The sequence below is a fragment of the Astyanax mexicanus genome, chromosome 8, assembly GCF_023375975.1.
Source record: "Astyanax mexicanus isolate ESR-SI-001 chromosome 8, AstMex3_surface, whole genome shotgun sequence".
Taxonomy (NCBI): Eukaryota; Metazoa; Chordata; class Actinopteri; order Characiformes; family Acestrorhamphidae; genus Astyanax; species Astyanax mexicanus.
In genome coordinates this window covers 26,598,937-26,612,373 of record NC_064415.1, presented here as the reverse complement: position 1 = coordinate 26,612,373, position 13,437 = coordinate 26,598,937, and positions in this window count along the sequence as shown.

The window sequence follows — 13,437 nt, the reverse complement described above, 5'->3', positions numbered from 1 at the left end:
AGTGATTTGTATTTTCTGTTTTCTTTAGTTTTGTTGTAGGCCCTAAAATGTATCATAATGTTTGAATAAGTACAGTCAGGTCCATAAGTATGTGGATAGTATTTTTGCACTTTTGCTTCTGTACACCAGCTCAGTGGGTTTGAAATTAAGCAATTAATACAAGAATGACTTTCAGTGTAAACTTTCAGGCCTAATTCAAGGAGTTTCACTACTTTATCCTCCAGTTGTGTTGATTTGTCAGGAACAGCAATGGTGTTTAATTATCCAAAAGATGTCCAAAACCAGAAAAAAGAAGCAGTGTGAATATTTCATTACTAACGTCATTACTAATTATTCTATCAATATTTAATGCAATAGTGTTCCTTACCTTCAACAGGTAATGGTTCAATTAGAATAATTCACTTGTTTTTCAGATTGATTTTTTAATGTTTCACTGCTTTATTACTTTTGAAAGACCACCAAATAAAACACATAACATTACATAACATTAAAACATAACTTTGCAATGGTGGTTGCAAATATGTGAGATGAACCATTGTCATATTATACATTGTTTACACTAATTAAGGCAGGCTGAAGAAGTTTCATACTACAAAAAAATACTTTTACCTATTTTTCCTAGATCTTTAAACTTTAAAACAGGTAAATTTGACCCGTAACATAAAAGGATGGTTAAACCCTGTATATGTGCAAACTTCCAATTAACAAAATTTCTGTTTAAATTTTGATCAGTTTTAAAGGACTCAAAATTGAACCCTGCTGGACTCCACAATATATTTTGAACATAATGGTTGCCAAATCATTCACAGCTGTTTTTGCATCATGATTAAAGAAGAACTTTGGTGTAAAATGGACTTCTGGTGTAGTAAAACAGGATAAACAGTATTTACCTTTAATGAATAGCACACCTCCATTCTCCCACAGCGTTCTGAGATCCAGAAATTGTAACAGTTTGTCCAAACACCCTTCAGACTGGGTGACACGGGGCATAATTTGCCCTGATAAATCGCTTTTTCTATCGTTATCCAGCTTCAAAGTAGCCCCACAGCTCCTTGCTAGAATCCGGAGAGCCCTGACATGTAAAACGAGGCATTAATAGCTTAAAAAGGGCACAAGAAGCTTATTAAAAACACTGTTTACGTCCTATAACACAAGCTTCATCTCCGAGCGCCGCCATCACTGAACTGATAATAACATGGACATATATATACATAAAATGTCCATAGCCTCCTGCTATGCGGAGTCTATGTATATATATGTCTGTTATTTTCAGTTCGCTGATGGCAGTGCTCAGAGCTGAAGCTCGCGTTATAAGATATAAACAGTAGTTTTTAATAAGCTTCTTCAGTTCCTTTAATAACTGAATAATAAATATAGGGTTTTGGGTATAAACAAAAATAATGCATCACTTATTTAAGAATTACAACGATAGGCTGACATGCCAAATGTCATGGGAATGGAACTAATATGGACTATTGCGCTGCATGTTCACTGTCATGTCTATAATTCAAACACCTGACACTGCGATTCACAGAATGTTAAATGTCTGCACAACTTCCGGAAATGGAATGTCCCATCCACCTGGTACAGACTATCAGCATTGCCAAATCTTCTGCTATTGCCTGACTTTTGGCATGTCAGTATAAATTGTGTAAAGCTTAAAGTCTTTCTATCTTTACAGGATTAAAATAATTGCACAATTGAATTTAATCCCTTTCATGGGTAGTTGTTGTCTGGTTCGTCCTTATTTCTTGAGTGATTAAGGAGATACAGGGCCTGCAGTTGCAAATGTTATAAAAAATTTCTAGTGAAGAAGGGTTTAATGCTAGAAAAGAACACCTTTATTAGGCTCCAAAAAAACAGAAGTGGCCAAATCACACCCAAGAACGGCTGCTTAAAAGATCAGTCCATTATAAACCTTTACATGATTATGCTAACTCTAAGTTCCAGATCAGAAACCTAAATATTCTAAATCCACAACTGCTGAGCATAAGTTACAGATGTGGCATATTAGTTTTAAGGATATTAAAAAATAAAAAAATAAAAATAAATAAAAATTTTGTAATAATTTTCTCTACTGTCTAAGGCCGGCTTTCTTTTAGATTTCCGAAGACTGCTATGATTATTAGATTGCATTCACCAACAAGACCTTAGTAAGGTCAGAATGTTGGAAGATCATCACCCCACCTAATATAATTAAATTCTGCAATACATTTAATACTAGAAATAATAATAGATACTAGATCTAAAGCTCTGCTGGATCAGTTTGTATAAGATTGTAGGCCTACCCCTACAACCAGCCACAGGGCTTGAAAAATTGAGCTGGACAAGCGTCAGACTTTCTCCGTCTTTCTCTACATCTATATCATAAATCTGGCCAGTTGAAAACCTTGAACAGTGCATATTATTCAGTATGGCCCAACAGCTTATTCATTCTGTGGGTGGATGGGCAGCCGCTGGACAGGAGCCAACCAATTAGGCTGAGATTGCTAGCTCAGAGGAAAACTTGCTGATCTTCAATCGCATTGCTTTCCTGTGTTTGTGTTGTCCCTGTATCAAAGACAGTAGATTGCAGATTCATCCAACCAGATAGCAAAATGTGCTCTCAGAGCTACAGAGTGGTTGATTCATGAGCTCTCCTCGCACAATGTATTGTTAAACACAATCACAAAGATGCTGAGGTTGACTGTTTTGTTTGTTTAAATTGTTTTTGGATTATGACAGCGGTCTTCAATCCCGGTCTCAGAATTGCATATTTTTTGTAAGGCTTGGTAATTATGAGTTCGGGGAGGTATTTTACAGCAAGCAGAATATGAAAAGAGCTTATTAAAACTGTAATTAAAAATGTAGCATACAACTGGAGTGCTTTGAAACATCATATTTCATCATATAAAGATCTGTTTATAATGTTTAAATCTGCACTGTATCATTTTCGATTGCACCTAAAATGTTAAAATGGTAAACTAAACCCAAATATAAGCGTATCCTTCATGAGGAGTTGAAATTGGCATGACATTTAAAATAATAAATTAATTAATTAATTAAATAAAGGATGCTAAAATGGTTTCTTTGGATTGATGCAACCGAAGAACCACTTTTGTTTGTCGGAAGTAGTGGTTTCCAACCTGGGTACTAGAAACTTACTGCCCTGGACATTTTTTATATTTACTTTGACAAACCACCCTTCATCCCTCTATGGAGTGATGTTACTCTCAGGCAAACTAACATGTTTTTGTGTCACACTGTCTGACTTGCATGTACACGTCTCAACAATTAAAATAGGGGTAGAAGTAGGTTTGACATTTCATCTGGGGGAGGAGCAGTACTTCCAGGAACCAAAGACACATGAGATGCTTTAAAAGTAATATGTAAAATAAATAATAAAATATTTTTTTCTTATAGGTTAAAATTCTAAAAAAAACCTTTATGCATGAAAAAGTGCATGAATGTATTTGTTTAAAAGAGAAAAAAATCTGACATTGTAGTCACATTGTAGCATGTTGTAATTGTAGCCTGTTTTTGCTCCATCTTCCATAATGAACTGGAAATCTTTTTCCCCCCAAAATAATAAAACTTATAGTGGGTTAACTGAGTAAGGTATTGCTGATAACTTAATTAGCTGGTTCAGGTGTGGTGGGAGAAGGTACCAGTTGACCTGGAGAACCAGGGTTTGACCTTCTGCCCTAACTAGTTAAAAAAAATGTAAAAATATTTTTTTTCAAATATGTATGTGTGAAGAATCTTCACATAATGGAAACCTTTCAGCTGGAAGCATCTTCTACAGAGTTTGATATTTGTGGTGGAATAAGGTCCAGAAAGACTATATAAAAATAGGCAAATATGTTCTTTCTATGTTGGGATTTTTTATATTATAATTTTTTCTTGCTAAATTACTTTACAAAGATATATTTGTTTGGGTGAGGAGGATACTGTAACCTGATATATTCTAATTTAACACTTAAACTGAACTTAAGCCAAAACACTTTTTTTTAAGTTTACTGGGAAAGAAGCATAAGTAACAAGAGGCTGTTTTAGTCTGTGAGGCAAATTACCAATTATATCAAAACCTTTATATAAAAGTAAAAATATATATAAAAGTATATATATATATATATATATATATATATATATATATATATATATATATATATATATATATATATATATATATATATATATATATAAAGTATGTGTTTGGAGTCATTTTAATCCAAATATAGATTAATGGCACATTTTCACCTTTTTATGGAATAGTTTGTGCTAAATGAAAGCATGTGTAGCACTTTGGGAACAAATAATACTTAGGTTGGTGTCATTTTTTTTTAAATGTCAAGACATGTCTGACTACACCAGAAGTGTCTGAAATTTCACTACTTCCTCTTGTAACTCTGTTCCAAGGGCAAGAGTTATACTTGTTTATGTATAATAATGAAGTAGAACTACTTCACTTCTGTACCTAAGTACTAAAATGCTGTATCTGTATCTACTGGAGTATATATATATTTTTTATTCCAGTTCTACTTTTACTTCACTACATATTTTTTATATATCTATTATATATTTTTTCATATAAATTTTAAGTAATTTAAGTAAACTTCTTGCAATCCTTAAGTACAAAACATGTTGAATACCTTAGTACTTTCACTTAAGTGTGGTGCCTAAAGAACACTTCAACTTCTGCTCAAGTATATATATATATATTTTTGGTAGAGCACTTGTACTTAGGAGTAGGGGTACAAATTAGAAATGGTATTGGGGCCAAAAAATATTTGTTCAAAAATAAAAATGCTTTGAATTTCATTTTTTTTCCGAAGCAAAACAAATGACCACATTCTCCATGTCATGTGACGTCAAGCTCTTGCTGGAGAAAATCCTAAAACAGGAAATACCCATTCACTCCTGACTGTCACTTAATTACTGTCTGAAGCTAAACCTTTACAACCAAGCTCTTTATATAAGTTCTTCTACTAACTTTACTGTAACGTAATATACTGTAACACTGGTATCGTACATGTCTGCTTTTCAGGATATTTATCAAGGGTGGGATTCCTTTCCTTTTGAACTGTTAATGTACATTGTATCAGAATAGGAAAGAAAATATTTTGAAGGACACGTTAGTCTTTTGGTACCACCTGTTTCCCCCAGGGGGGTGTTGTTTGACAAATAAGCAAGCCATGCTTACCACAGGCTCACTGCAGTCCACCGAGGCTGCAGTGCACCTCTGATTTGATATCTCAAATGTCTTTGATCACGCCTAGATCATTCCAGGGTGTGCAATTTGCCACTCCTTTAAACATCTACATCTACAAACTACATCTACTAGTGGGAGCAGATGGTGTAATTTTGCCTCGGACAATCTGCAGTTTCTGCTTCTTTATCAAGTTCATTTGGTTCATGCAGGGGAAGAGATTCAGCACCCAGTAGGGTGGATGATTACACATCCTAGTGTTAAACCATAGCAGTGCCTCCTGGTTTCATTTTTGTGCTATGCTGCTGTAGTTTAGGAGAAATGCTTGCTCATTCCAGGCTGAATTGTGGTGCAATCAGGTTGCTGTGGGTTTTGAAAAATAGCTGCTCAGACAAAATTGCACTCAACTGATTGAGTGAACAAACTTGTGTATATGTTTGAGCACATGCAGGACTTTACTAGATGTTTTACACTGCAAATATGCTTTTTAAAAAGACCAATATGTATTATGTTTCTCATAAAATTATCAGAATGTGTCGAAAATATGCTAAGTTATATATAAATATATACAGCATTGCCTTATCCAGTATGCTCTTCTTTAAATTGTTCATTATGGAGCAGAAATCTGTCATGCAGCTTGCCAATACAGGGTGGAAAAATGCATTCGGCATAAAATAAACAATGATGAAGCTGGAAAATATGATTTTGGTGTATAGCCTGAAGACTAATAAATATAATAAATAATCAAAAGAATTAAATTACCATTAAGGATTATATTTTCTGTAGTAACTCATAACATGATCAGGATGCATCATCAGATATTAAATAAACATTCTGCGTTAAAGCACCGACGGCTCTTGTCAGCAGAGCATCAGCCAGTGTTTTCTTAGTTGAACTGTGCTGTACATCACGGTAATCTTTGTTGGTTTGTGGCCTTTGAATTTGCCCACCTCCATTCAGAGTGAGCTTCCTGTATGGAGAGGAGCAGGTCAATCAGAAAACTCTATCTAATGTTTGGAAATTGGACTCTTATAGCCATTTTACACACTTGCTCATATTTAAAGAATCGAAAGTCATTCGTTAAAAGGTTTAAGAGCATGTACACTATTCTGATCGTGACTCAAGCAAGTGAAGAAGTAAGTGAAGTAACTCGCTAAAATTAAGTTTAAATGTCTTTCTGATTATCTGGACGGTGCTGATGTTTTCGCTTTTCCATTTTTGCTTAGTAATTACTGATACAAACTAGTTTTGAAGTAAATTGTATGTAAAAAATACAAAAGTCTCAAAGTTGATTATATGGTGTCTGGATTAGTCTGTTAATATTTATGTGCAAACCTGCCAAACCCACACTATCAAGATTAGTAAATAGTGTATATTAATCTTGTACAGCCCTGGAATAAAATAAGAGACCACTTAAAAATGATGAGTCTATTTTATTTTACCAAATTGAAAACCTCTGGAATATAATTAAGAGGAAGATGGATGATCACAAGCCATCAAACCAAACTGAACTGCTTGAATTTTTGCACCAGAAGCGGCATAAAGTTTTCCACAAGCAGTGTGTAAGACTGGTGCAGGAGAACATGATGCTGAAAACTGTGATAAAAACACAACTCTTAAAACTTTATGAATATGAACTTGTTTTCTTTGCATAATATAAGGTCTGAAAGCTCTGCATTTTTCTTGTTATTTCATTAGAGTTAACATTAGCATTAGCATTTATAACATGAAGGGGTAGTTTTCTTAACTCTAACAAACCTCTGTTAGACCTGAGACTTTATGAGTCATTAAACCCTAACACTTTGTTATGTAGTTGCTTAAAAAAACTGGTTTGGAAAACTGTAACACTGTTAACAAATATTTGTTTTCTATTATTTTAAAATTGTCTATATTCACATTTTCTCATTCACAAACTTACACCTGAAACTACATTGAAAACCTCATTTGTGTTACTGTTGCTTTAATACAACCAGGTAGTCTAAGCTGCAGAAAACATACACCTGCTCATCCTGGCTCTCATCTGGATCACAAACACTACACTCATCTCAAAGGTACTGTATGGAGCTCCATTACCCCAGGGAATGCAGTTCACGTGTTCCAGAGCAGTGCAGCAGAGGCTTTTTACACATCGATTTACTGCATTGGCATCAGGCATAATGACTCTACACCCAAATATAACTTCTCAGATCTTCCTATTCTTTCTTTTGTATTAAGATTATGCAACACAATTGGAAACCTTTGTCAGAAATATGTATGCACCTTAAAATAGTAGATTTTTTTAGGTAAAAGAGTGGCCTGTGCAAGTTTGTACATGTTGTAGTGTTTCCATGATAGCTGTATTTTTTAAAAATGTGCAATATCAGCACATTTAGAAAGCACTCCAGCAAAAGTGTATATGTAATAGTGATGCAATATTCAATTTGGGTTGTTTTTTCAGTGAGTAGTATTGAGCTGGTCTACAGTGAGAATAGCCACAGCAGCTGCTCAGACACTCAAGAAGTGAGAAGAATCTGCAGCCAGGGTTATAGTCCAGTGCACTGTGTAGTCCAAATTGGATTTGGCTGAAGAGAAAATATTCACAGGCAGTAGGCTGGTGTCAGGTTGCTGCAGAAGATACTAGCAAGGTGTAAAATGTCAGATGAGTCAGGTGAGCAGTTTTGATGCTTAATTTGGATTCACATTCATTCTGCAAAGATGTATTAAAAATTACACTTAAAAATGAGGAAGATGGATGATCACAAGCCATCAAATCAAGCTGAACTGCTTGAATTTTTGCACCAGGAGTGGCATAAAGTTATCCAAAAGCAGTGTGTAAGACTCGTGGAGAAGAACATGCCAAGATGCATAAAAAACTGTGATTAAAAACCAGGGTTATTCCACCAAACACTGATTTCTGAACTTTTAAAAATGTATGAATATGAACTTTTTTTTAAATGTTTTTTGCATTACGTAAGGTCTGAAAGCTCTGCATCTTTTTTGTTATGTTCATTTGGAATTTGGAAGAAATGTTGTCAGTAGTTAAGAAAACAAAATAAAACACTCAAACATATTTTACTCAAACATATACCTATGAATAACAAAATCGGAGAAACTGTTTCAAAAAAAGTTTTTCCAAAACTTTATTATAAGATAAAAAACAGGTGTGAAAAATGATTAGCTCTCTCTAATCTGCATGTCATGCACTTGCCCTGTTTTCCCTGTGTTTCCGTCTCCCTGTGTTCTCCCCTGCAGTTTTCCATTCAGTAGTTCCATGTATCCTCCTCTGTCTAATTTGTAGCTCCGCCCCCTTGTTACCTATTTCCCCAGGTGTCTCCCATTTCTGTTTCTTTTCTTGTGTGAATTTATAGTCCTGGTCTTTCACTGTTTCCCTGTCGGTCTTTGCACTAACGTCCGTTGTCTTTTCTATTCCACGTTTATGTTCTCGTTCACTAGTTTATTGCCCCTGCTTGTTTCTTGTTTATTTTTCTTGTTTATTTTATTGTCCTGTTTTGTTTATTTGCGTCTTGTTTTAGTTTCTCATTTCTAGTTTGTTTTGGTTGGTCTTCTTAATGTTACTGAAAATGTGGTGAAAAAATAACCTTTATTATTAGTTACAGTCGTGACCCCTGGGGAAATCCAGTGTCAGAAATCAGATCCAATCTCCATTAGATCTTATTTTAAAAGAAAGGAAAATATAACAAGTGAACCACAAATTAAACCAGTACGATGGAACTTGTGGTAAAACATTTCTAAAATGTCTAAAATTGAGATACAGCATATAAGAAATTCCAGAATCAAAAGACCATATCAGCTAAATCCACAGACAATCAACAAAAACGCAAACATAAAAGCAAAGACTGACAAAATCCAACTGCAAATAATTAAAATAAAAACTGCAAAGAATAATTATATATTTGATATTTTGCCTGTTTTTAAATTTGCAATGTACATTTTTCCATTTTCACAATTTTGTTTGAATAATAATTTTTTTGTTTAAAAAATGTGCACAAAATTAACACAGATTTTGCTGTGTACGTTTTTTCTAGTGTTTGAACATGGGACAGGTGAAATAATACATCGCCCTTATATGAACATTGTGGCCCCTTGATGGCCCCTTACTCTGCTACTGGATCACATGTTTACATCTTTAAGAAACATGTGGCAAAACAATGTTATATCAATAATATCCTTAAAATATTAAAAAAACAAATATGGTAGTTGTAGCTCTGTTACTATCAATCATTTAACAAATATTACATTTATTGCAATCATTTAGTTAAAAAAAACTCTTTTAGAGCTATAAAATTTCAAATCAAAATCAAAACATGAGCCAGATTAAATGCGTGAATGATCCACAGGCAGCCATTTGCCATTAGAAAACACATTAACCTGAGCGTTCATAAGGAAACAAACACTTCCTCAGTATTGATAGTGAGGGCTGACCCGCAAACCTATAAAGCAGCACCACAATCAGAATACTTCCTTGTTGTTCAAGTGGAAATGTCGTCAGGAGACCAATTAAAGCCTAGACAATCACAACCAACTAGAGCATGACCTGTTCTCCCGAGGCTCATGTGGTCGACGCATACATTATTCAACTGCTTCAGTGGGATGAACAACCAACATGATATAGATACTTTATTGATGCACCTCTACAGTATATAACAGATAATATGCTTAAGTTATACAGTTAAAAACAGAAGTATGATTCTACAGAACCATTTCACTTGTGCCTCCTTAAAGCAGGGGGGTTTTAAACTTTTTGCTTGCTTGTGAAAATCGACACCTACAAATACTAGTTATTGTGATATACTCTATTCCTCTGTTTGTCTGCAAGAGGAAAAGACATGATACTAAAACATGTAAACAGAAAGACTGGTCTGATTTGTAATTGTGTGATTGTATACAGTTGTTACACCTTAGTCCGTGTTCTGTCATGTTTCTTCTCTTTTTTTGGCTATTTTTGTTCCTGTTCTTGTGTTCTTGCTTGTCTTCCCTAGTCTGCTTGTTTTTTTGACAATGGGCTCGGTTTTTATTTACTCTCTTGTCTCCACACTAGCCCTACCTTGTCATTAGTGTTCCCACCTGTGTCTCATTTCTAACCCTGCCCCCTTGTTATCTTCTCCAGGTGTTCCTTGTCTGTGTCTTTGTATATGTACCCCATGTTTTCCTTTGTTCTTGGTGGTGCTTTTTTGATGCACAGTCATTACTGGTTTTTATGGTTTGTTTTCTTTTTTTTTGTTGGTTTGACTTCTATTTTTGTTTTCTGTCTAGTCCTTTGTTGTTTGTTTTGTTGTGTTAGTATTTGTTGCTTTTGTTTTTTTTCTATGGCTTTAATTAAACCAAGTTGCATTTTGTCGCTGTCCAATGAAAAACAAATATTTCCCTTTTTCGTTTGATTTTTAGTTTACTATTTAATTTGTTCAGACAAACTGTCCCTTAAACTGTGCTATTTCTTGATAAACGGGCTAGTAGAAATACTTCAAAATGACCTGAAATAAACTCTTTTTACATTGACTTCCATTAAAAGTTTAGCCTCAAAGTCTGATGCATTACAACAGTAACAATTACTTTTTTATGATAAGGAAGAATAGTGAAACTTTGGCCAATGTTTTATATAAGTTTTTATATAATAAATGTAATAATAATCATAATGATAATGTTTTTTTTTCATGCCCCTTTCATCCAACCTTAAAAAAACATTTTGGAATTCACATTAAAGTACAAAAGATATAATTTGTAAAGTACAATATTGTGCTTGTTTTGTAACAGAGAGAACAGCATCCTGTCTCCACAGAGAGTCCCCCCTCAGTTTTACTCAACGCTGCATCAATGGAAAAAATTATTTGTATCTTATCCTAAATGTCAGGGCCTGCTCCTCTGCTCTAACAATATCAGTAAACGCCTGCGCTGCCACGGATACAGCTAACATGCAAGCAAATACATCACCATCTCCACTTGAAAATGCTCCACACTAAATGTAACATGAGTAAACGCTAGAGAACTCTGCCTGTGATGCAGATAAACAGCTTCTATGGGCTCTTTCAAGGAGAACAGCTGTTTGAGCTCAAATTACCTTTAAATTCAATACAAATGCAGTTTAAAATGACTGAAATCTGCTAAATCTGGCAAATCACTATAATGTCTTCCTTGAACATACTGGAGATAGAGGGTTTGATACAAGAGGTGGAAACAACAAATTAGGCATATATCCCAATAAATACATTATTCTATATATACTATATATATATAACTAAACTATATGTAAATGTAAACTACACTATATAGCAGTACAGATTTTGGAACAAGAGAATTGTCTTTCGTCTGGGAAACAAATCCTTCCTCTGAAAGAATAAATCACACATATTTTCTGCTTAATAAAGTATATTTGACCAACAAATTCAGGAAATTCAGATGTTCTACAAAAACACAATTTGCATTTAATATACTGGCCCAATGGTGTGTTTTGAATAACAGTTTTAAATGTTCTTTTAAAACATGTTTAAGGTATTAGTGGTAATCAATGCTGAAACATCCAAAACGTTTAAAAAATATATTTTTTAGTACAAAAATAATAATAAAAATAATCTATTTACAATTTTATCCAATTTTCTCCCCAATTTAAAAGTCTAATTATGCAGCCCACTTACGGTATTAGGACTGTTACCTCTGGTAATGCTTCCAACACACAAAGCTAGCACATGCCTCCTCTGATACTGTAAAGTCAGCCACCACTTCTTTTTAAACTACTGGACAGTCAGTGCACCTTTAATACATCATCTATCCCCGACTGTACTGAGGAACATAACACTAGATGAGTCAAAGAGACCATGGCTAACTGTGCTCTGTCTCTGACTCCGGCTGCTGATGGAAAACAGCAAGATACAGGATACAAACTGTTAATACTTGGATCACAGTGGCAATGCCTTAGTCCACTAGACCACTTGGTGCTCCTTTAGGTAACACTTTTTTTAACACTATGTGCATTCAATTTCGGTGTTAGTGTTAACTTAAACAGGATATGAGAGAACTTGGTGGATCTGCAGTTAGGGCACTAGGTATTGAGTATGACAGGTTGTGAGTTTGATATCTCGGTTCAACAATCTGTCCTCATTGCTTCCTGAGTGTCATAATAATAACTGCTCCCCCCTCCGGGCACATGTGCTCACTAGTGTATATTAGTGCGTTAAATTGCATGGAACGGTAAAAGACAGAGGCCACATTCCACCTGTGTCCAAGATACTGTAAGTGGTGAATTTGGTTGTCTTGCCCTGTCTTGTCTTGTCTTTACTTATCTTAAATGTTTCAGTAACTGCATTCATTTTTTCCATAATGTCAAGCATGTGTTGCATGCTTGGTAGTTTTAACTGTCACCACACTGCAGCAGAGAGTGCACCAGTATAATATTAATGCAGTATTGACTGATATTAACAGTCAGCCAACACAGTGGTTAGGTTCTGTCAGAGCATACAAATGATTTTCACTGTTTGATGTGAAGGAAAGCTGCAATATTTTTACTGTTAAAACTGTAAATATAAGTATACTGTATTTTTATGGAATATGTACTATGATGAGTGGCATACTTTTTTGATGGTACATGTCTTTTTATATGATTAATTAGTATTTTTTTTACAATGACATAATTGGCGGAACTTTCACAGTCTTCTCCTTTCCTTAAATAGCATTATGCCTTTAGGGTGACACAGGGATTATACAGTGGTATGATAATAAATTCAATATATTTAATTAATTTGAAGCTAGTTTACTTCTAAAGTGAAAATAATCAACCTTATACTATCTCACACACTGTCCTCTCTGTTTTATTCCCTTAGTAATACCTATGAGAAAAACAACTCGTAGGATATATTTACGAAAATCAAGATTTTATCTCGCAAGCTATTATTTAATACACCATACCAATTTGATAAAAATATATGTGTAGTGGAAAAACATCTGCTTGTTTCTTTGTAACAAAATAGTTTGTATTGTAATGTTGATGTAATACAAAGAACAGCTGGTGCTGATACATAAGCGTTCTGAACTTGTGAAGTGTCAGTGTGAGCAGGTAGTGAGGTGGTGACCTACTGACATATTTAATATTTCATCTCAGGTTCCTCTTGAGATAGACCAACCCACATCCCACAGAGTTTCAATTTAAGTTTAGTTCTGTCCCTAATCGAACATTCCCATTTCTTCTTATCTTTTACATAGATATTCTGAAGGGTGTTGACTTCCTGAGTACACTGAGTTCTCAGAGAGCAGACGCAAAA